The sequence below is a fragment of the Oryctolagus cuniculus genome, chromosome 5 (genome assembly GCF_051225735.1).
Source record: "Oryctolagus cuniculus isolate XC-2025 breed Fujian yellow rabbit chromosome 5, ASM5122573v1, whole genome shotgun sequence".
In the NCBI taxonomy this organism is placed as follows: domain Eukaryota; kingdom Metazoa; phylum Chordata; class Mammalia; order Lagomorpha; family Leporidae; genus Oryctolagus; species Oryctolagus cuniculus.
In genome coordinates this window covers 146,780,273-146,803,167 of record NC_142871.1, presented here as the reverse complement: position 1 = coordinate 146,803,167, position 22,895 = coordinate 146,780,273, and positions in this window count along the sequence as shown.

Here is a 22,895-nt window from a genome sequence, read left to right as displayed (position 1 = left end):
ATACATGTCACTGCAGATGCTGCTCAGAAATCTCACCTTACTCATTTTTTCCACCGTGTTTTCCAGAAAAGAAAAACATATTTGACTGGAAAAGCAAAGATTATCCAAGTTATTCCTGGCTTGTCTTTTTTCTTCTTTCAGTTTGATCTGCATTTATATTATGTGCAATTAGCTATGTGCTGATTTGTGTGTTGGGATCAACAATGTGAATGTGAGGATCATTAATTAGCCAATATTGGAAATTTTGTTAAGGAATGGCAGATAATGAAGAAAAGACAATTCCCTATGGCATCCATACAGAGATGGGATCTATTTGGCTATAAAAGGGATCCCAAAGTGTGAATAATACAAATCCAGACATCTCTGGAAGGCCATGGTAGATGAAGCACATGGAGCCTCAAAGACTATAAGACTCTAGGAAGCTCTTTCCAGGAATCTAGCCAATGTCAGTGAGTGAGCATTGTAAGTATTTGTGCTATGGATAGTGTTCATTTGAGGTCTGTCCTCAAATATTCCCCTTGTTTTGAGGTTTTGTTCTGGGGCCTCAAACAAAGAAGGCTCTGGGAAATAAAAACAAAATAAGAGGAAAAAATGAAGAAATAAAAGTCTCTCAAACGTCTTTTGAGACTTTGGGAGATCAGGCAGCTCTTATGAAAGTGGTAGTCAAGGACAAGTCTCCTCTTTGGGTTGAGCATTGCTGAACAGGCTAGAAGACAGTGGAACTAGCAAGGGTGGCAACATCTACAGGCTAGGCTGTAATCCAAGCACTGATGTAGACAGAGAATCCAAACTTCATGTCAGCAGCAAGAAAGAAGAACATAGGAAATTGAATTTTTATCTTTGTGCTGATAACTTGTGGGAGACAGAATTTGGGTCCTTGTATGTTTGTGCAAAATTGGACAATGAATGTGAAATAGTAGAGGTACAGGGCACAGTGGGAGAGGTGAGTCATGGAAGGAAAGGCATGGTCTATATTGTTGGTGTGAATTCCTTCCTGCTTGTAGAAAACCATTTTAGAAATATCTGTTGAAAGAAAAAAAGCACATATGCCTATTAGCAAACTATCTTTTCTGAGTCTTGGTTATGTTATAGAAATAGAAGTCCCTGTGTGAGCTTAGGAGGGTATTAGAGGCTCAGAAAGATGATTTTAGAAAAAAGAAAACATTAGAAGAATGTTATAGCATTGGGTCAATGACAAGAAATTGTTGGGCTGGCTTTGTGGTGCAGTGGGTTGAACTGCCACTTATGATGTTGGCTTCCCCTACTATAGCATCAGTTCAGTCCCAGCTACTCCACTTCCAATCCAACTTCCTCCTTATGTGCCTGAGAAGGCAGCAGAAGATAGCTCATGTTTTTGGACCCGGGCCCCTCAAGTGGAAGATGAGGATGGAGTTCCTGGCCCCTGGTTTTAGCGTGGCTCAGACCTAGCTGTTGTGGTCATTTGAGGAGCAAACCAGCAAATGAAGATAGCTCTCTCTTTTGCTTTGTCTTTCAAATGAATAAATAAATAAATATTTTTAAAAAGAATTTGTGAGAAGTTTGAATATTTGTGATTAGGGGAATGGTTAAATAAAGTGTGGCATGTCCATGTAATGGTATGTTATGGTGCATTTAAGGAGAATCAGCTAATCAGCTATACTGGCATTTACTGACTTGGAATTATTGCCACAGGATACTCTTATATGAGCTAAGCAAGATAAAATTATATGTAGTATGATCCCTAAGACAAAACCTTAAGAAAACTCATGATATGTATTAGTATACATATGATTGTGTAAGAATGCAGAGAAAGATGTGACAAAGATCCATACTAGACTCTTCACTATTTCTTTGGTAGGGATGGGGAAAGGTAAAAGGCAAAATATCAAAAAAATTACAAAAAGTGAATTCATGTTAAAATGTTAATGGATAATGTAATCTCAAAGATTTTATGATTTCGTTCTATGTCTCTATAAGCAGCTGATGCATACAAACATGCCAAAATTTCATGACCACAAAACAACAAGAAATACTTCGCATAAGTTATGGGTGAGTTTGGTGATTCAGCTTATCCAAATAGAGTTTAGGTAACACCAGGTGAGCTCAAATTAAGTGAATCAGGTTATCCATCTTCAAAATTGATTCATTAATGTCTTAAATCTGTGTTTTTCAAGTTTCCTATAATGATTCCTGGATATGTCACATTTCAATTTTTGACACCACAATATCTATTGCTTCAATAATGATAGTTGCTATTACTACTATTCTACCAATACCAATACTACTACTAAAGTCATTGAGCAACTACTGTGTGCAAGGAACTTTAAAAGGAACTTCATTTACATTTTCTCATTATTTTCATAAGGCACACATTTCAGGCATTGATTCACAGAAAATCTCTTTGAGATGCATAATTTAGGTAAGTTATATAGCTACAATGAAGCAAGACCATTTTTTGTGTTCTTCATTATTAAAATTAGCGTCAATCCAGAAAATAAAGATGATAATACCCAGATAAACATAATTTATCACATTAAGATATGTAAATATATGAAAAAAATCTAACAGAAAAATTAATAAAAATAAGGTTTTCTTTTTATATTGTACATATGCTATTAGCTACACTATATTTTGTTAATAAGTGTTCATACTGGAATTGAGAATGTGGAATACTTTAGGGAAGTTAGACTTTTTTTTCAAAAACTTATTTTGAAAAGCAGTTACAGAGAGAGCAAAATCTTCCATCTGCTGTTTCACTTCTCAAATGGTCATAATGGCCAGGGTTGGTCCAGACCAAAGCTAGGTGTCAGGAGTTCCACTCGGGTCTCCCACATGGGTACAGGGGCCCAAATAGTTGGGCCATCTTCTGCTGCTTTTCCAGGAGAATTAGCAGGGAGCTGGATCAGAAGTGGGGCATTCAAGACACAACAGGCACCCCCATGGGATGCTGGCATCTCAGGTGGTGGCTTAACCTGCTATCCCACCCCTTACCCCCACCAAGAAGTTAGACTTCTATTATTAGTAAAATTTGGCTACATAGACATTGTTTTCAAATTCTTAATTTGGCAAAAGTCCCTTTCTTCTTGGTCTGAGCAGGCAAAATCATTTCTGGTGGTGATTTTTCTCTGTTCATTGGATATTCCACATTGGATGTTTGCCTGCTGATTGGGTGTCCCTTTCCCAGCTCTGCCACTGTTCTCTGTTACATCTCTCTCCCTCTCATCAAGTGGTTTAAACACCTCCTTTTATTCCATATCCAAACATAACAAACAATCTCACAGTAACAAAAAGTGGTTCTGGAGTTGCATCATGACCTTAAAATATTGCCCCGTTTCCTTGTTGGATGCGTGGTCAGCTATGAGCATAGCTCTGGTTGTTGTGTTTCTCCTGTGGCTAAGAATTCTGCTTCTTAGAAGCCTTCCTAAAGCAGACCAGGTTGTATTCACAAAGCCCCCAAATGCCAAGTCAAAGAACATGAAATCTAGATCATTTTGCATAGGGAAAGCTAAAGACTGGTTTACGTACCTAAGTGCTTTAAGTATGTCTCAGTGGGAAGGTGTGCAACCTGGTTCAAGTTAGGTGTCAACAGATGTTGAGCTTCCTCCCCTCACCTGTGGCCAGGTGTCCTTCCTCCCACTTTCCATGCTGCCGGCATCCATCTGCTGGATTCTTTTCTACCAGGCTGGATGAGAAATACAATATGGTTTCTAACTCCCCGCTGCCTCCCCTGCCCCGAAACTGGCATTGCAATACCTTCCTGTTTCTGGGAGTTTTTTTTCCTGTAAGTAAATACAACAAAATCAAGCAGCAGTAAACCCAAAGCAAGCACTGAGACAGTTACAAAGATCTCAGAGATCTTGAAACAGAAACTGTGAGTGAAATCTTGTCTATTGAAATATGATTGGTTCCAAGGTTGTCTTTCTCATAATCTTGTCTCTGACCCTCTTTTTTGTAAGTTGTGTATCATAATGGGTCCTTTGGGAAAAGGGCACTAAGACAGAATTAGATGCTTGAGAGGTATCTTGGGTGAAATAGCTGTGAAGCAGAACAGGAGCAAGAGCTGGAGTTATAGACCATGGTGCTGCTCTGCTATCCGAGAAAGAAGAGGGTGAAGGAAGAAGGTTGGGAGCAGTCTCAGCTCCAGTATCTCTCCAAGGCCTTGGCCAGTGCTAAGGGGATCCTTGTGCAAAGACTGTGTGTGGGAAGAGCTCTGCACCAGGCAGAAATAGCTGCCTCTGGTCTCCCCCTGCTCCCCACCGCACTATCATGCTTAGGCATTGGCTAAGCTGTACAGAGAGAGGCTGGTTTCAGTGTGAAACTCGTCCATCCTGAAGGTGCCGCAGCTGGATACTGCTGGCTGTGTTCCTCCCAATAGGCTTCTCTTAAAGGGAGATCTGAACACCTCGCCTTCCACCTGGGCACTAGCACCTCCACAGCTTGCACAAGCCTTTCAAACATCAGCACCTCCACATTCAAACATTAGCATCTACACACTTTATGCAAGCCTCTTTCCTTCCTCTGTTCATGAGACATGGGCATTTTGAGCTCCTGTGATCGTTTGCAACCCTTGTCTCTACTGTTGAGGAGCAGTGTTTTCCTATTAATACTATTTATTGAACTCTTTACTTAGTGTGGGGTTGATCTTGTGAGTATAAAGTAAACTGAAAGTAGATCATTATAAAAATTGAGAGCGAATAGGAGAGGAAGGAGGAGGAAGGGTGGGAGCGTCGGTGGGAGAAAGGATAGGTTAGGAAGTATCACTGTGTTCCTAAATCTGTATATATGAAATTTGTATACCTGAAATAAAATTTTTTAAACATTCTATTTATTTGAAAAGGGAAGGGACAGAGAGAAAGAGAGAGAGAGAGAGAGAGAGAGAGAGAGAGAGAGAATATCATTCATCTGCCAGTTCAGTCTCCAAATCCCTGCAATATCTGGAATGGGCCTCTCTGAAGCCAGGAGCCAGCAACTCCATCCACATCTCCCTCATGGGAGACAGGGACTCAACTACTTGTGTATCATCAGCTGCTGTCTCCCATGGTGTGCATTAGCAGGGGACAGGTGCTGGAACCTGAACCTAGACATTCCCACCTGGGATGCAGGCATCCTGAGCAACATCTTAATTGCTGTGTGACAAACACCTGCCCCTGTGAGAGGAAATTAGAAGAGGGAAGAAAATGGGACAAACTTCAGGCCTTGCAGCTGCAGTTGGTTTGAAAATTGCATCTGGTCTTTGTGTTATTTCCCTATTTAACTACCCTCATGTCTGAATGCCCCTCATCTTCAGTGATCACCTCCAGAGGGATCAGTGGCTTATCTGGTGATGTGAGCCAAACTCTCATGCCAAAGGTTTCTGAGAGGGTGGCACTCATATCTATCTCAGGCCAGTGCTTCTGCACATATCTGTCTGGTTACAACTGGCAAAGAAGCATTGAGACTGTCTAAGAGTATGCCCTGAGTTCTGCATTTTCCGCCCTGTTTCTGTTCTACATAGCAGCTCTGTGTCCTCATTGCATGGGCTTAATTATCTCTGTCAGGATGACAACTCTTCTTCTTGCTGTTCCCTGTATGCATGGACTTCAGAATGCCCAAGCAGAAGCAGTACCTAGAGGTTCAACAGGAAATGTGCTGCCTCCCCTAGCAAGAGTGAACCTTCTTAGGCGACCAGAGCATTTATCCTCTAGGAACCCCGAGATGCGAAGTAAAAAGTGGATCATTGTGAGTGGAGCCACTCCACTGCTTGCTTCTCGAACCCATGGATCTTTTCCAGTATAGAAACAGGACCATAGAGTGGCATCTCATTTAGAGCTATAACCATCCCCATAGATAGCATTTCATCCCTGCAGGGTATTGGCTCTAAGCTGATGTTTTAAATTTGCTCTGAGCAAGCTATTCTGATGCCCTATCAGATTGGCTGCTTGTAAATGTTGTAGAATGTGATATGATCAGTGGAGCCCATCATCATGGGTCTGTGTTGATGCTTCCTTCACCTGCTGGCGTTCCTCGGATCAGATGCTATGCTTTATGGAATTTCATGTGTGTAAATCAAACATCCTGAAATCCTTTAATACGGCTTTTGCTGTATCCCATGAGTTTTGATATGTTGTGTTGCCATCTTCATCTGTTTCCAGAAATTTTTTGATTTCTCTTTTGATTTCTTCTTGATCCACTGTTCATTCAGGATCATGTTGTTCAGTCTCCATGTGTTTGCCTATACTCTAGAGATTCTCAAGTTGCTGATTTCCAGCTTCATTGCATTGTGGCCTGAGAAGATGCATGGTTTGATTTTGATTTTTTTTTTAATTTGCTGAGACTTGTTTTATGGCCTAGCATGTGGTCAGTCCTAAAGAAGGTTCCATGCACAGTTGAGAAGAGTGTGCATTCTTCAACTGTAGGATGAAAAATTCTGTAAATATCTGTCAGGTCCATTTGGTCTATATGTATATTAACTCTGCTGCTTCTTTGTGGATTTTCTGGCTGGTTGATTTGTCTGTTGCTGAAAGGGGGGATTGAAATCCCCCATTACAATGGTATTTGAGTCTATGTCCCCTTTAGATCCCTTAACATTTCTTTTAAATAGCCAGGTGCCCTGTAATTAGGTGCAAACACAATTATAATAATCACCTCTTCCTGTTGAATTGAACCCTTAATCATTAAACAGTGCCCTTCTTTGTCTCCTTTAACAGTTTTTGTGTTAAAGTCTATTTTGTCTGATATAAGGATGGCTATTCTAGCTCTTTTTTGGTTTCTGTTGGCATGGAATATCTTTTTTCATCCTTTCACTTTCAGTCCGCACGCATCTTTGTTGGTGAGATCTGTTTCTTGTAGGCACAAAATAAATGGATTTTGTTTTTTAATTCATTCAGCCAGTCTGGGTCTTTTAACTGGAGAGTTGAGGCCATTTACATTCAAGGTGACTATTGATAAATAACGACTTTGCCCTGTCATTTTTCCATAAATATTCCTATTTTTTCCTTTGAATTTTCTTTGTACTTTTCCTGGGAGATTTCTTTCCTTTACCTTCTTCTGTAGTGATGACCATGTTTTTGTGTTTCTGTGTGCAGCACATCCTTAAGCATCTTCTGCATGGCTGGACAGGTGATGACAAATTCTTTCAGTTCCTGTTTGTCCTGGAAGGTCTTTATTTCACCTTTGTTCACAAATGAGAGCTTTTCAGGGTATAGTATTCTGGGTTGACAGTTTTTTTCTCTTAAGACTTGGACTATATCTCCCCATTCTTTCCTAGCCTGTTGGATTTCTGATGAGAAGTCCTCTGTGAGTCTAACTGGAGATCCTCTGAAAGTAATCTGTCTGGCATTTTTCTTGTGTGCATTTTAGAATCTTGTCTTTATGTTTTATTGTGGAGAGTTTGACTACAATGTGTTGTGGTGAAGATCTTTTCTGGTCATGTCTATTAGGAGTTCTATGTGCTTCCTGTTCTTGGATGTCCCTTTCTTCCTCCAAATTGGGGAAATGTTCTGTTATTATTTAACTAAAAAGGCCTTCTAATGCTTTCTTTTCACACCTTCAGGAACTCCTAGAACCAGGATGTTGGGTCATTTGATAGTATCCTGTAGATTTCCAACAATGTTTTTTAGTTTTCTAATTTCTTCTTGTGTTTCGTTTGACTATATAATGTCCTGTGCTTTGTCTTCTAAGTCAGATATTCTTTCTTCTGCTTCACTGATTCTGTTGTTAAGGCTTTCCACTGAATTATTTGTTTGTTCTATTGAATTCTTCATTTCTAAGATTTCATTTTGATTTCTCTTTAAGCTCTCAATTTCATGCGAGAAATTTTCTTTCATGTCATGTGTGGATTTCATTAGTTCGTGTATTTGCTTCTGATTACTTCTAAGTAATCCTATGATCAATTTTTTGAATTCCATTTCTGGCATTTCTTCAGTCTCATCATCTTCACAATCTAGTATTGAGGTGTTGTGTTCTTTTGGGGGTGTCATGTTGTCTTCCTTGTTCTTGTTTCTTGGATTGGTGCATTTGTTATTTGGCATTTGTGGGGATACTTGTTGGTTTTTTTGATTTTTTATCGTGGTGACTTTTATCTTTGAACTATATCTGATTGGATTAGTGGAGTGTCTGCTTTCAGGCAACACCTAGAGGTGTGTGGTGGGAGTGGCCAGGGAGCTCTGTTCAGTGCTTCAGGGTGAAGGGAGTGTCTGAGGTGACACACCCAGGTTTGGTGTGGTAAATCTCCTTTTTTTAATTTTTAAATCAGAAAGGAGGTTTCTTCTTGTCTGTTGGGGCAGAGTCAGCTGAGCTCCTCTCCTTGAAGGAGACCAGTGCCTGGGCGTTATTCATTCTGCCACAAGGACCACACATAGGGTCTGTGCAGTCCTCAGTATAAGCTCAGATTCCCCAGCAATGTCTCTTGCCAGGTAGTCAGGGAGCCCTGATCAGGTGGAGCCTTGGGCAGTGACTGCCGAATATCCCAGCCACACTCTGAGTCCTCCCACACAGCCTTAGTGTTTTCGAAGTCTCGAAACACAAGCCTCCCACAGTCATGAGCACCCAGCCTCCTGTCTAGTCTCCCCACCAGACTCAGGAGTCTCCACTTGGCTAGTTGCTGGGTGCAGACATAAGCTAGCACAGCTGTAACATATCCAAAATGGCTCCTGCTCTCTGTCAGCTTGTTACAGGACGGCTTTGCAGAATGATCAAATGCCCCCATCCTTTGTCTTTTCACTTCCTGCTTGGTGTGTACACTATCCCCCACTGGGCTCCAAGCCGTATTCCTTCTAGGCTCTTCCTGCAGCTTTTTCACCAGTGGCTTAGGCTGCTGCAGTCTGGTTTCACTTTGCTCTCCAATGCTAGTGTGGAGGCTCTTGGCTGGTGAGGTCCAAAGCTGTGCTCATCTTCACCCTCCATGTAGGTCTACTGTGTTCCTCCAATTTACATAGAGTGTCCTCTGCTATTTTCTCCCTAACTCTTCCCTGAGACTGCACTCTTTCTACTTTTTTAAACTATCTTCTCCCAGACCCGAGCAGCAAGCCCCCTCCCAATCTGCCATCTTAATCTACTCCCCCTTGTGTATTCTGCCACCATAGCCACTTTGTCGTGTTTTCATTGTGTTGGTTTTAGGGTATCCCATGGCAGAGGCTGGCTAATGCTGACAGTCATTTCATTTGTCTACTTGTTTATTCAGTGCCTCTGCTGTGTTGGATGCTTTCCTTTGTATATTAATATGTGATACAAGAATCTGTGCACTTTGTGTTCCCTTCTATATATTTCTAGACCTTGTTTCCTCTAATCTTGTAGACCTTTCCCTGTCAGGCTTCTGACCAAATGCCATTGGAAGCCTCCTTCTGTATACCGTGGGGCATATGGACCACTTCTTGAAAACTTCTATTTCTAGATGGATAGGTACACCACTGACAGCCTTGTCAGCTGGGCAGTTTCCCTCTCCACTGTCTTTGAAGGACACTCTTGAGAATTGCTATTATATAGCCACCATCTATTTCCAGCCTTCAATCATATACTAGGCTGATCTATTCAAAATAAAAACTGGGGATTTTTCTTTCCCTTTCAGCTCATCATCTGAGTGCCCCATATAGACATAAACATGAGCTGGGAGAGGGGTATTACTAGTGATTGAAGCAGGACTCTGTGCTTATCATGTCTTGCAACTAATTTATGACTGCTGGTCCTGCTCAGGCTCATTCTGGGTGTACTACCTTCATCTACCAAAGGACTGTTTCTGGCTTGTTTATATTAATGACTAGTGGATTGAAGGAATCCAGTTCATAATGAGAGGTTTCAGACATATGATACACCATCTTCAAACATTCTTCCTGTGCATGGATCCAATAACATGCAAAAGACTGTTTCTCCAAAAGGTGTTTAGTTCTCTGCTGTAGATAACACTGGCTCTTGAAAACAAGGGTCTTGTGTTTGTGATTCTCCACACTTTGGCTTACCATAAGCTTTACCTTACAGCTTTTTCTGCCAGTAACACTACCTAACATGATAGATCAGCAGAATCATATGGCCCAAAAGGCAGAACTTGCACTGAATCTGGGATCTGATCCAGATCTCTTTGCTGCTTTAGATAAATTTGAATCTGACAGATTCCCATGTTACTTGGCATATTGATTGGACAAATATCCCCAGTGTGGAATGTGTTCCTTCAAAAATCCAAAGAGATTTTTGTATTCAAGTATGGTTGGTGCCTCCTTTTTAATTATAGAAAATTCAAAATACAGCAAATTTATCTTTATGTTCAAGGCATATCCCTGACTGCTGGACTCCTAAAAGCCTCACTGGAGTGACAAATCCTTGAATCTTCACAAGGCTTATTTCCCACTCTATGGAGTCATGTGTCCTACCCATGTAATCAGCATGCTAGCCATGATTTGGCTGATGTAATGAATTAATGTGATATTCTGCCAGATATCTAGATAATCCAGGTTCTTTAGACAATGCTGTAACAGTGGACAGGGAAGTTAATGTAAGATATGGTAAAAAAAACTATGGAGTGTATCATCATCTGTGTCACATGAATGCAAATAGCTTCTTGTTTCTTGAAAAGAATGTATTTGCCAAAGTAGTGCCAAAGGCTCCTCATGTTTTACCGGGATAAATGTCCTTTGGCCTCCTGCTTCTTGATTTTTTTCCCCTACTTATGGTTATAGATGTTAAACAGCACCCTGGATGGCTATTTGTCTGCTTCACTTCTGGTGATACTGTGTTCTAGTAACCATCTCCACAATTTCATCTGTGTTAAACTTGCTTAACTTCCCTTTTGACCTTGCTGGCCATTATGATGATTGCAGTCCCCTGGCTCTGGCAATCAAGTGGCACCACCTGGCATCTTTTCTTTCAGCTTCTATCTTTCCCTTGGCAATTAATAAGCCAAGATCTGTGACCACTTCTACCACTTTCCCTGACCTGCAGAGACGAGTCACCACTGAACTCATTGATGTAGATAACCCCTCTCTAGGATATCGCTCATGGCCTTGGTATGTGATGTGTTTTCTGGTCCCTTCTAGGGGAACATGCAGTTCTAAAATGTGTCTTGTAACTTCACATGATAGATCCACTCCAGCAGAACCACTGCCCTTAGCCTTTTGTTCCCTCCTGTGCTGTCTGTTATGGAAAGAGACATCATTGCTTAGCTAGACAAATACTGATTCCTCTAGGTTTCTCAAACCCATCTATCCCTGGATCCTTACTAGACTATTGCATCCTAGTTTCCACAAAAATATTTCCAAGTCAAGAATTCTGGCTTCTCTAATCTTCTATTCCTTTGACTGGGTACCTGTAAAATTCAGCACTGGCTCCTGATAATTTGTACAGTTTTTTTTTTTTTTATATGGATTTAACCTCTTTCTTCCATTATTGATCCAAGTCATTCTCAAGCAGAATTATGCTGGGATTAGTTAGCCTGGCAGCTGGAAGAGGAGGCAAAATATCCTAATGAGACATCTTGTGCTTGGTAGGACAGAGACCTTTGCAGTGTCTTCTCCCAACAGAGGAATGCTAACTCTTAACAAGGAGCAAAAGACTATTACAGCCAAAGGATAGCTAAGCTTGCAAAGACAGAACTAAGGCATACACCCAAATGATTGTATTCCATATTTCCCAGCTAGAACCTTGGCCTTAGTATAGTAGACTTTATCAAATCTTTCACTCTTAAGTTCTGTATTTGCAAGTCAACTGTGTCTGCTTCCTACTGCAGAGATAAGGACTTCTTTGCAACTAATTAACTGTGAAGAACTCTAACTCTCATCCTAGTCTTCAAGCGTTTATTCAAGCCTACATATTCTCATTATCTCTCTGCATTGCCACTCAATGCAATTTAGTAATGGCCGGTAGAACTCACCATCTTTACATGAACTATTCTCTCCACATTTTTCCAATGCCTGAATTATCACATGGCAAAGTCATTTCCATGCACTGGGACATTTTCCCAGTTTACCATGGCTATAATCCTCACCAACAGAGATGCTGCCTTGGGTGTCTGAGACTATTTATATCTCATCTAATTCATGAAATCAAGTTCTTCTTACCAGCTAGATAATGAGTTATCCAGACACCAAATCTCATCTCCTCACTGGTGTTTCTGAGCCACTCCCAGTGATGACTGTGTCATTTTGGACTTTTTGAAATCCAGTGGCCAGGACTGAATTATAAGTGCAAGAGATTTGGGATGTTGGGGGGAAGGGGTGACTACCTGCACAGGATAAGGGGAAAAAAGAACAGGAGTTGGCAGAAATAATCTCAAATCATAATGCATAGGGCTGATAACTCTAAATAGGGCAAGAGAAGAATGATGGAAGATTGAGTAGGAGTGTCATTGCCAAGCTGATAAGGAGCAGTGATGGTGTGTTGGAGGTGTTCTGCATTTGGCAAAAAATTGTTTGGCTGGAATGGTCCCAACCTGCTCACATGTGAGCTTCAGCATTCCTGAGAGAATGTAACCTCTTGGGAACACTGCCACAGATCCTGAAAGTTGGCCCTGCAGGTTATCATCTAGTTCTCTGCAAGGGAGCCCTGCAAGGTTTGCCTCCATGGCTGCTAAAGCCTACAGAAGTCTCTGGGCATCCTTTGGGATCTCCCCAGCTAATCTTCTCTCGATGACAACTAAGTTGGTCAGATTGTGCAAAATCCAAGTAGACATTACTGTTAAATTCTGGAGAATTCTTAGTCACTCAAAAACCTGCCTTCTGATCTCTTGTAGAGATTAAGATATTCTATTATCAGCTTCCAGACTCCTCCATGTCATCTGCCACCCACTTGATGTAGATGTTTCTACTCCTGCAGCTTTTTTGGGTTCTAGAAGTCAGAGAGTGCTTGATGTGAATACTCACTGTAGGATGTGATCCTCAGAAAAACACTTAATCTGTATCATCCTCTATTTCCCTTTGGTAAGACTGTCCTTACCTTATTGAATTATTCTAAGGGTTGAATAGCACAAACTCTCTGAAGTGTCCAGCACAGTGCCCGACACAGAGCACCCATTCAGATGTCCACTCCTTGTGTCCTTTTTTGCTCATATTACCCGGAAAGTATTTCCCCAATCCATTGTGAAGTCTGCTTTGATTTTTTTAGGGCAGAAGCGCAACTTTACTTTCCACTCTTCCAAGGAAATATTTAAAATTGCCTACTTTATATCAGCTCCCTTCCAGAGTTCCAGACTCAATCCCGCCCTTTCCCATTTTAAGCTGCTTTCTCAGTTTAAAATCTTTATACATCGCTTTTCTGCCCTCTGGAGATCAACTCATTTCTGTATCAGGGAAAATTGATACCAATTTCCAGTGAAAGTATGAATTCACACCACTGACCTGCCCAGCTCAGCCCAAGCCTCCATGTTCTTATCAGATTACTAGTAACCTGTGTGCCAACTCCCGCCCTCCTGAGTGAATGCAGGATGCTGTAATATCAAAACACTTTAAATTTACTGGAACTGTAACAGGCACTTTTTGAAGATTTGTTTTTTTATTTATTACTTATTTTGTTTGAAAGTCAGAGTTACAGAGAGAAAGGGAGAGACAGAGAGAGATGTTCCATCCCCTGGTTCACTTTCCATATGGTTGTGTCAGTCAGAACTGGCTCAGGTAGAAACCAGAAGCCAGGAGCCAGGAGCTTCACTTGGGTCTCCCAGGTAGGTAGCAGGTGCCCAAGCACTTAGGTCACCTTCTGCTGCTTTTCTCAGGCCATTAGGAGAGAGCTGGGTCAGAAGTAGAGCAGCAGGGACATGAACTGGCACCTCATATGGGTTGCCAGCATTGCAGATGGTGGCTTTACACGCTACACCACAAGGCTGGCCCCACAGCAGGCATTTTTTAAAAGAATTTTGTTGTTCTTATACTCATTACTCTTCACACTTACCACTCAAAATACACATGTACTGTGCATATGCTGGCACTGACACACAGACATACTGACTTTAAAAGAGGCATATTTTTGCTCTTCTTGACATCTGCTTATGTTGATTAAACACACACTTCTCTGTTTGTATTTCAACATGGCCAAAAACACACTTGAATGGATTCAAGCCTGTCTGCATGCCCCTTAATAACTGATGGGAATTGCTATAGACATGATGTAGCATCCATGAGCCAGGACTTTTTAGGGCTCTGGCTGGAGTTAACTGGGAGTGGACTATTGCATGAGGCCATCAGTTATGGGGTTGGTGTGTAACATATACAAGGGGTCATCCTTCCTCATGCTCCCCTCCATTTTTCTTTCTTTCTTTATTCTTATTAAAAAAGACACAGATCAGCTTTCTTTTCAAGACTCAAATAAATCAAGAAAAATCAGGATTGATTTGTCATTATGGACAAATTGAGACATGATCGTCAAGTAAAAGGTTCCTTTTCACTCTGCTTTTCCATTTTGCCACCAGTCCGTAGAAGAATGTGGCTACTCTGTGAGGACAGAGCATACTAACATGTGAGGACAGTACATGCTAACATGGAGGCTTAGCTGGGTGATAAATGCTTACATTTTGTATATTATGACTTGGAAACACCTAATTTACAATTGCATATGGCATTACCACTTGCTCTCATGCACAGAAAGTGGCACAATTTTCTTCCATTTTCTTCATTTGCATGTTGAAATTCTATTCACAAACATCAGTCATTTACATATATATGTATTCAAATGGTTGTTGGATTCTTTTCAGTTTGCATTTTATGAGCAGGGCTACCTTCATATTTTAATGCAAAGAGATTACCATTATTAAGAATTTTAAAATGTAAGCAATGTTTACTTTTAAAAAAACACAGAAAATTAAACAACTTGAAGCACAAAAGAGCAACCCTTTAAATTCACAAGACTGAAAATATGGTACAATGTCATAGCTCCTGTCCAAGCTAAGCCGTTTAGCAAAGGCTACGTTGCCTTTATTTCCATAGATGACAGTCTCCCAGCAGGCTACACTATTCTGATAACTATTGCATACTCTCTCTAATTAGCTGCCCATGGACCTCTACCCACCTCCCCAGACAGCCTTGTTAGCTCATAAAGAAAGAACAGGGTAGACAATGCAACAAAATGTTGAATGTAGAAGAATAATGAAACAGTCTGTTGCATCCTGGTATTGGAGAGTAGGAGGTTCTCTCTCTCCCTCTCCTCTCTCTCTCTCCCTCTCCTCTGTGTGTGTGTGTGTGTGTGCATTTGTATGTGTGCATGTACACAGCAGCCTCTATGTTAAAGACTATCAAATGAGGAGGATATAGTCAGGTGAGAGAACAGACATATGGTGGGAAAAAACAGTTGTGTGAATGCATACTGGCAGACAGCACACATTTCACTTCTCAATCTTCACATGAAATCTTCTACTGCTATACTGAACACCTGGGCAATTATTACCTGATCATAATTATCAATGGGTTTGATCATTATAGTCCAGGGACTCCAAGGCTTTGACTTTTGCTTTCCCTTTAAAAAGAAAAATGTCAGAGAATAAAATTGTTTGTAATTAGAACTCCAATTTCCATGTGGATTTGAAAGCATTGGATCAAGAAAGTTGCTGTTTGAGCCAAGGAGTACTGGGTTTGATCCCAGGTCTGCTCATTATTGGCTGTATAATGTTGGAGAAAAACTATCATGTTTCCAATCAGTAGTTGGCTAAACCATTAAATGGAGATCATACCTACTTTTCAGGGTTTTCTTGGGGGATTAAATAATTTGATGTGGCAAGCACCATACATGCTGTAAGAAACATGCACCTTTCTTAGTTTAGTTGCAGTTACTGCTGTTTTTCCTTGTCAGGGGAAATCAAATTTTGTATTCTAAAAGGAGTAGATATTCCCCTTAGCTTAATCTTGTGTCTGACTTTAGGATAATTCAACAATTGCCAATATCTTTCTTGTCTTCTTTGTATGAAGAAGAGAAAGAATGATCTTCCTTGTAGGAGCAGAAGCATAAAACAGCAAGAAGAAATGCATGTAACCCACAAAAGCACACTCCACTGACATGTGGTGTATCTTTTCTTCACAGTGGCCTGCTCTTGGGATTTGCTTCCTCTGACTTCTGCCCTGATATCAGAAATTTGATCTGCCCATACATTGAGTTTTATAAACAGTGATGTCTTTCTTGATAAGAGGGCAGAAATGATGACCACTGTCCTTTAATCATCACATGAACCTTCATTTCACTCTTTAAGAGTAGAAACTATATGCCAGTAGATTTTCCCTTTGGGGTCCAACACAATTATTCCCTCAGCTACCAGGTGTTCTTGTTGCTAATGGCTCACAGCTGAGTCTTTCCCTGGGACATGCCCTCAGCTAAACAGAGCTGATTTAACCAATGTAGTATACTTCCCTTGTGGCAGTTTTTATCTAATGACTCATGGATGCAGGGTATAAATGGCTGGACCTCTTGGTTCAATTTAGAACGACTCTGAAAGGCCAGCCCAGGTCCTGAACTCACTAAATAATCAGACAATTCATTTCTTGCAATTGTACTACTGTTTAACTTCTCCCTTTGCATTCTTCTGCTTTTGGATCCCTGATAAGAGATGTTTTTGAGAGCACCTTTGTGTCAGGGTCTCCCAGGGAGCAGATGCCAATCTAGAATTAGACATACAAATATATATTGTGAAAATAAAGAGCAAAAGAAGGAGAAGTAAAGAAAGACTTCTGACTGAACTACAGGTTTGATATCTGTGAAAGGAGAGGAGAAAAGTGAGTAGGATTCGGTAGAAAAACCTCAAACTGCAGAGTAGCACTGAGAAAGTCTTAGTCAAATTATGAGGGATCCCAGTGCAATGACTGACCAGACATACAGAGGTTTCTGCTTTCATACCCCAGGCATGGCCAGTGATTAGCCTGGAGAAGCCTAAGGACTGTAGTCACCGTGCAGATGCCACAAAATATCAAATTGTGGTGTGTGGTCTTTCAACTCAGCTATTTTCTTGTAATGGGTTGTCTTGTGGGTAAATCTGCATAGGGTGCCTCCATGGCCAGAAAATCTCCTTTCTGTAATGAAAGTCTTCACTTCACTTAACACAAGACAATGTCAGGGATGCTCTGAGAAAGCTAACTGTAAAATGGGATTTTGAAGCTGGATTGTGTGGACTTATTGATTAATGAAGACTGTATGACAAGTGGTATGTGCAGCACACCTGGCCCTTTTTAGAGAGGGGATGTGCAATTTCTGAAATTTCACAAATTTAAATTGAGATGGGATATTGAAGGCAGGGAATGTTCTGGCAGGTACAATATCTCAGGCACTGGAGAGGAAGGGGTAATGACAAAGGAATCAAATAGCTGTTGCTGAGCATAATTTTTCCATTGGAGATGACAATGGAAGTTTGAGAGTGATTAATCACCAATTAAATGCAAAGGGTGAAAGTCAGAGGATCTCTCTGGCACCACACAAATAGACTCTTATCTCCTATAGCTAAAGACCAGAATAAACCAAATATGGGCCTTAAGACTTCATTATAAGGGTAACAAAGCTCCTTAAAAAGTAAAATTGTCAATCTTGAAATATCTGCTATCCCAATGTTGGGGCTTTTTGGGGGGAGAGAATAGACTATGAGCTATCTAAATGAAAGCACTCAAAAATATTAAAATCACAGGAAACATTGAAGCCTTGGGGATAACAGATATGGCCCACACTTCCTCTTAAAGATCCAACACTTTCTTCTTTCTTGCAGACAATGAAGACACCACTGCTTTGCAGGACAACGTCCGTCATGTCAGAATTGCTTCCTCCGCTTTGTTCTCTTAATTATCATTAAGTCATTAAGCAACATTTTGGAAAGTTCTGCACTTGGCAAGGAAGGAAATAACTACCCCCAGTGAGCCACAGGACCTGGCCAACATATATTAGCAAGAGCTAGGAGAGTATCTTGGCACTGAGTCCTGAGGATAGTAGTCACATGGTTAGAACAGAAAATTGAATAAGAGAAAATATTAGCAAGGCAGAACTCTCCCCCAGCAAAGGATTTAAGACTGAAAAAAATCCCAATAAATTCCAATAAGTGGCACTCACATGCTGATAGAATGGCTTGTAGAACTTGAAGGTAGCAGTTGGCCCACACCTACTGAAGTGGAATGCTAGAGCGTGACTTCGGCAGAGTGGAATTAAAAATTAAAAGGTTCAGAGGAGTAGGCATGCAAGAGTGTATATGCTACATATGGCCAGCAAATCCATTAGCCAACTACATTCTGCAGAAGGGCTCATAGGAGATACCACTCACCAAAAGTGGTGAGGAATGTACTCTTGGGAGGGGCACAGAATTGTTAAGTAGTTCCTGCAGGTCAGGGCTGACCATAGGAAATACTGTTTTAGAACACAGCTCCCCAGTAGCAACAGAGTGTATAAAATGCCAAAATAGTGAAGCCAAATTAACCAATTAACCTTCAGTGAAACATGCAGATCCTATTTTATACATTTACTTCCCCTGATGTCATCTTGTACATGATCATTTCTAAAGTCACTTCCAGTTCTGATGTCCATAAAACTCAACCTTAGAGTTCCTTCTAACTTCTTCTCTGGTTTATGCCCTTTCTGCTATTGACACCGAGTAGGTCAATGGTGATTGTTAATAAGGGAAAAGAGTACTCATTGAATGAATTCCTGTTAAGGGTCAAGTGCTGACTTAGATTCTGGGCTGTAACATTGTGTGAGACAGCGCTTGGTTTGTAAAGTAGAAACATTGTGAGTGACACAGTAAGGAATTTATTCTACCCATGGTAGATGTTGTTGAAGAAGTCCACACAAGGCTATTGCCTATGCGACTGGTGATTATGGCAAGTCAGGAAGGCTAGTGATTGGGAGAAAAAATGGATACAAAGCAAGGGGATGGAAAGGCAACGTGGGACCCTGGAAATTATTGACATGCATGGCCTGGGGAAGAAGGTGTCCTTTGCCATGAAGCTGGGAAAGTGCCCAGTCCTGGACTTGGACAAACTTCAGGAGAGGACTGAACATGGCAGGACCTGGAGAAGCTGTTGATGCCTGTGAGTTGCTGCAACCATTGGTGCCTACACTTACCTTCAGAGATCAGTAATGGCTGACACACTTCTCCCTCCAAATCTCATAGAATGCACTCTCATGCCATTCCTAAAAGGAAACCATACTGGGGATTCTGGGACTCATAGTTTCAGCTAAGCTGTCTACCACAAACATGAAGATACAGTCCTTCCATCAAATCTGGGAATGAAGGGAACCAGCAAAAACCAAAGAAATGTGATAAAAGGGAAAATACGGATTCCTTTCCCTAGAGTAGACAGGACATGGGGGAGTGGCCAAATTCCCAGGACAGAAGCAGAGATTTTGTTGAGGAGAAATCCCCAAGGACATCATAGTGACAACGAAGATGAAAAATAGGAAAACAAGGACTCAATGGTCACAGCATTATTAAAGAATCAGAAATTCTTGTTTGAACCTGGAACTTAAAGATAAAGATGGGAAGACAACATTGGAGAAAATATACAAGGGCAGCATTGTGGAGAGGTTTGTAGGCCAAGTGTGGACTTGATTCTGCTTTATGGTTGTTGATTCAAAATTTATATTGTTATATTTTAAATCATTTTAATAACAATAATATAAGGAGGAAATCCTCTCAAATATGTAAGAAACCACATGAAAACTCTGTAGAGATGGCCAACACAATTCACTTGTACTGCCAAGTTTCCATCCTTTTGCACAATCCTTAAAATAAAGCTGCTTCTGTCATTTCTATTTAGGTGAAAAACTATCATGGAATTGCAAAAGTAGCTATTAAAAATCTGTTTCTAATTTCCAGGATTTATCAGTGTAAATTAGGACTTACTTTATTTTTAACTACTATAAATTCTGAACCAAATTCAGAAATAAAATTGGGATATCGAGGCTAGTATGGGACTAAAATTTTGAAATCAAATCTGATTTCAAGTTACCTTATAATAAACTAATTTGCCCTCATAAAGTAAATTATTATGATACAACACCAATTGGCTATGTTTAACACTTCTCAAATGGCCATGTTTTGCCATAAATCTGAATCAGGCCAAAGCCAGGAGCCTAGAACTCCATTCGGGCCTCCCAGTTGGGTGGCAGGAACCCAAGCACTTTGGCCATCTTCTGCTGCTTTCTCAGCACATTAGCAGGGAGCGGAGGCAGTGGAGCAGGCGGGACTTGAACTAGTACTTTGATATGGGACGCTGGCATCATAAGCAGAGCTTAACTCACTGGCCCTGATATTTCAACTTAAAAATAGCTGAAGAGAGATCATCTGAAGCAATGTATTCTAATTCAGGAGCAAGTTGCTCCTGTGATTTGGCGGCAATGAAGAGAAAACAAAATAGAAGAGTGCGATGGATGTGAGGAAGGTGGAATCTAGCACCTACTTAGGGGCTGTTCGGAGGCGGAGGATGAGGAAGACATTGGGACAAACCTTCAGTAACTGGGTAGTTACTGATGCCTCCTTTAGTTTTGGTTTTCTCTGTATGCCTAACACAGTAGCTCCAACATACAAAATGCTCAGCAAATATTTGTTTCAGTGTTAAAACTTATCTCAAATAACAGTGTTTTGGTTGGCTCATGATACTTGGAGAAGTTTCTTCCAGAAGCCTTTTGTGTTACTACAAAGTGTCCTTTTTTTGTTTAGGGGTTTTGTGTAAAATAAGAGCATAGCACTAACGCTTTCTCTTCTTATTGGTGGCGTCTTCTGAATCAAAGGAAGCCTTCTACTAAGAAACAAAACTTTTAAGAAACCTTTTTTGTTCTGTAATTTGGATAGCACTCAAATGGGAAATCTTTCACCCAGATCTAGTGGGTAATATTTCTAGTACTGCATGTGGAATGCTTTAGCCAAAGGTCCAAACAAAACTCCTTATATTCATCTATGTATTAGAAGTATCTAGGGCGGGGCCGGGGCGGTGGCATAGCAGGTAAAGCTGCCACCTGCAGATCTGGCATCTCATATGGGCGCTGGTTCCCATATGCTGCACTTCCAGTCCTGTTCTCTGCTATGGCCTGGGAAAGCAGTAGAGGATGGTTCAAGTCCTTGGGCCCCTGCACCCATGTGGGAGCCTGGAAGAAGCCCCAGGTTCCTGGCTTAAATTGGCACAGCTCTGGCCGTTGCAGCCATTTGGGGAACAAACTGGCAGATGGAAAACCTCTCTCTCACTGCCTCTGCCTCTCTGTAACTCTGCCTTTCATATAAATAAATAAATCTTTTAAAAAAAGTATTTAAGGGAAGATAGTTATGTTTAAAGCTGTTACAGATTCACAGGAAGTTGCAAAGAAATGTACAAGGGGATTCTGTGTGACCTTCACAGGAAAACGCAATTTAAAAATAACCAGGCATTAATTTCCTAATGATGAGGATTTTTTTTTTTTGGTTGAATATATATGACTGGGTGAAGCGGGGATATTAAGGCAGAAAACAGCAATATTGACATGTTAATCATTCATTAGCTTTTCCCAGGAGTAGCTAAGTGTTGCTATTTCTAAAGGTGTCCTGTTTGGACCAAAGTCAATGACACAATCCTCACAAGTGTGTGGAACTTGAGATAGTAAACATATTTCTCTGGTATTTAATTAATTCCACAGAACAGAAGGCAAGTAAAATCCATTTCAAAAAGAAAGCAGCACTTGTAGCTATTAGAAAGCACCATTTAAATGCACAAAGCACACATGCATGCACACACATAAAATTAAGAGCTAACTCTGTTTTAAATCTAAAATATCCTCAACTGGGGTTGCTGTTGAGGTGTGTCCACTTTGGACATCGGCATCCCATATTGGAGTGCTGATTTGAGTCCCAGCAGCTCTGCTTCCAATCCAGCTTCCTGCTAACACACTGGGGAAAGTAGCAGATCATAGTATGTGTGGGCCCCTGGCACCCACATGGGATATTCAGATGGAGTTCCTGGCTCTTGGCTTTGGCTTTGTAGACAGCTCTTCTGTTGTGAGCATTTCGGCAGTGGACCAGCAGATGGAAGATCTCTCTCTCTCTCTCACTCTCTCATTCTCTTTATTTCTCTTTTTCTTTTTTTCTTTCTCTTTCTCTGACTCTGCCTTTCAAATAAATAAATGTATCTTTTTAAAAACCATAGAGGCTGGCACTGTGGAGCAGTAGGCTAAGCCTCTGCCTGATGCACTGGCATCCCACATGGGCACCAGTTCATGTTCTGACTGTTCCTCTTCCAATACAGCTCTCTGTTAGTGGCATAGGAAAGCAGTAGAAGATGGCACAAGTACTTGGGCCTATGCACCCATGTGGGAGACCTGGAGGAGAATCGTGGCTCCTGGCTTCAGATCAGCTCAGCTCCAGATGTTGCAGCCATTTGGGTAGCAAACCAGTGGACGGATGACCTTTCTCTCTGTTTTTCCCTTTCTCTCTGTAACTCTGCTTCTCAAATAAATAATCTTTGGCTGCTCTTGTGTTTTGCATTTCTAAATGTCTTGGATAAAATTATCAAATATTGTAGAAGAGAGTGATCAAAGTATTGGCAGGATTCCTTTGAGACACATGCCTAATGAGTGATATTTAATTTTTTACACCAAAGTCTTCTGTTAACCCCCAGATGGCTCTTCAGTCACATTTCCACCCTCAGGGTTTTTTACTTATTGCTCTGTTTCCCTATCACTAATCATAAACATATCTTTAGCAATGGTAGTCACATTCTGAATATTTTCCAGAACAGTGGTATATTTTCTAAAAAAATTACTTGGGAAGGAGAGAAACAGACAGACACAGAGGGAGGGAGGGGAGAGAGAGAAAGAGAGAGGGAAGCTGAGAGCCAGGAACTCACTCCAGGTTTCCCACATGGGTAGCAAAAACCCAATTACCTGAACCATCAACTCTGCCTCCAAGGGTCTGCATTAGCAGGAGGCTAAAATCAGGTGCCAGAACCAGGTATGGAACTCACACCCTCTCATTTAGGATATGGGCATTTACTTTATAGTTGTGTAGCATTTTACTAGCACAAATGTATTTCCCATACATCAGT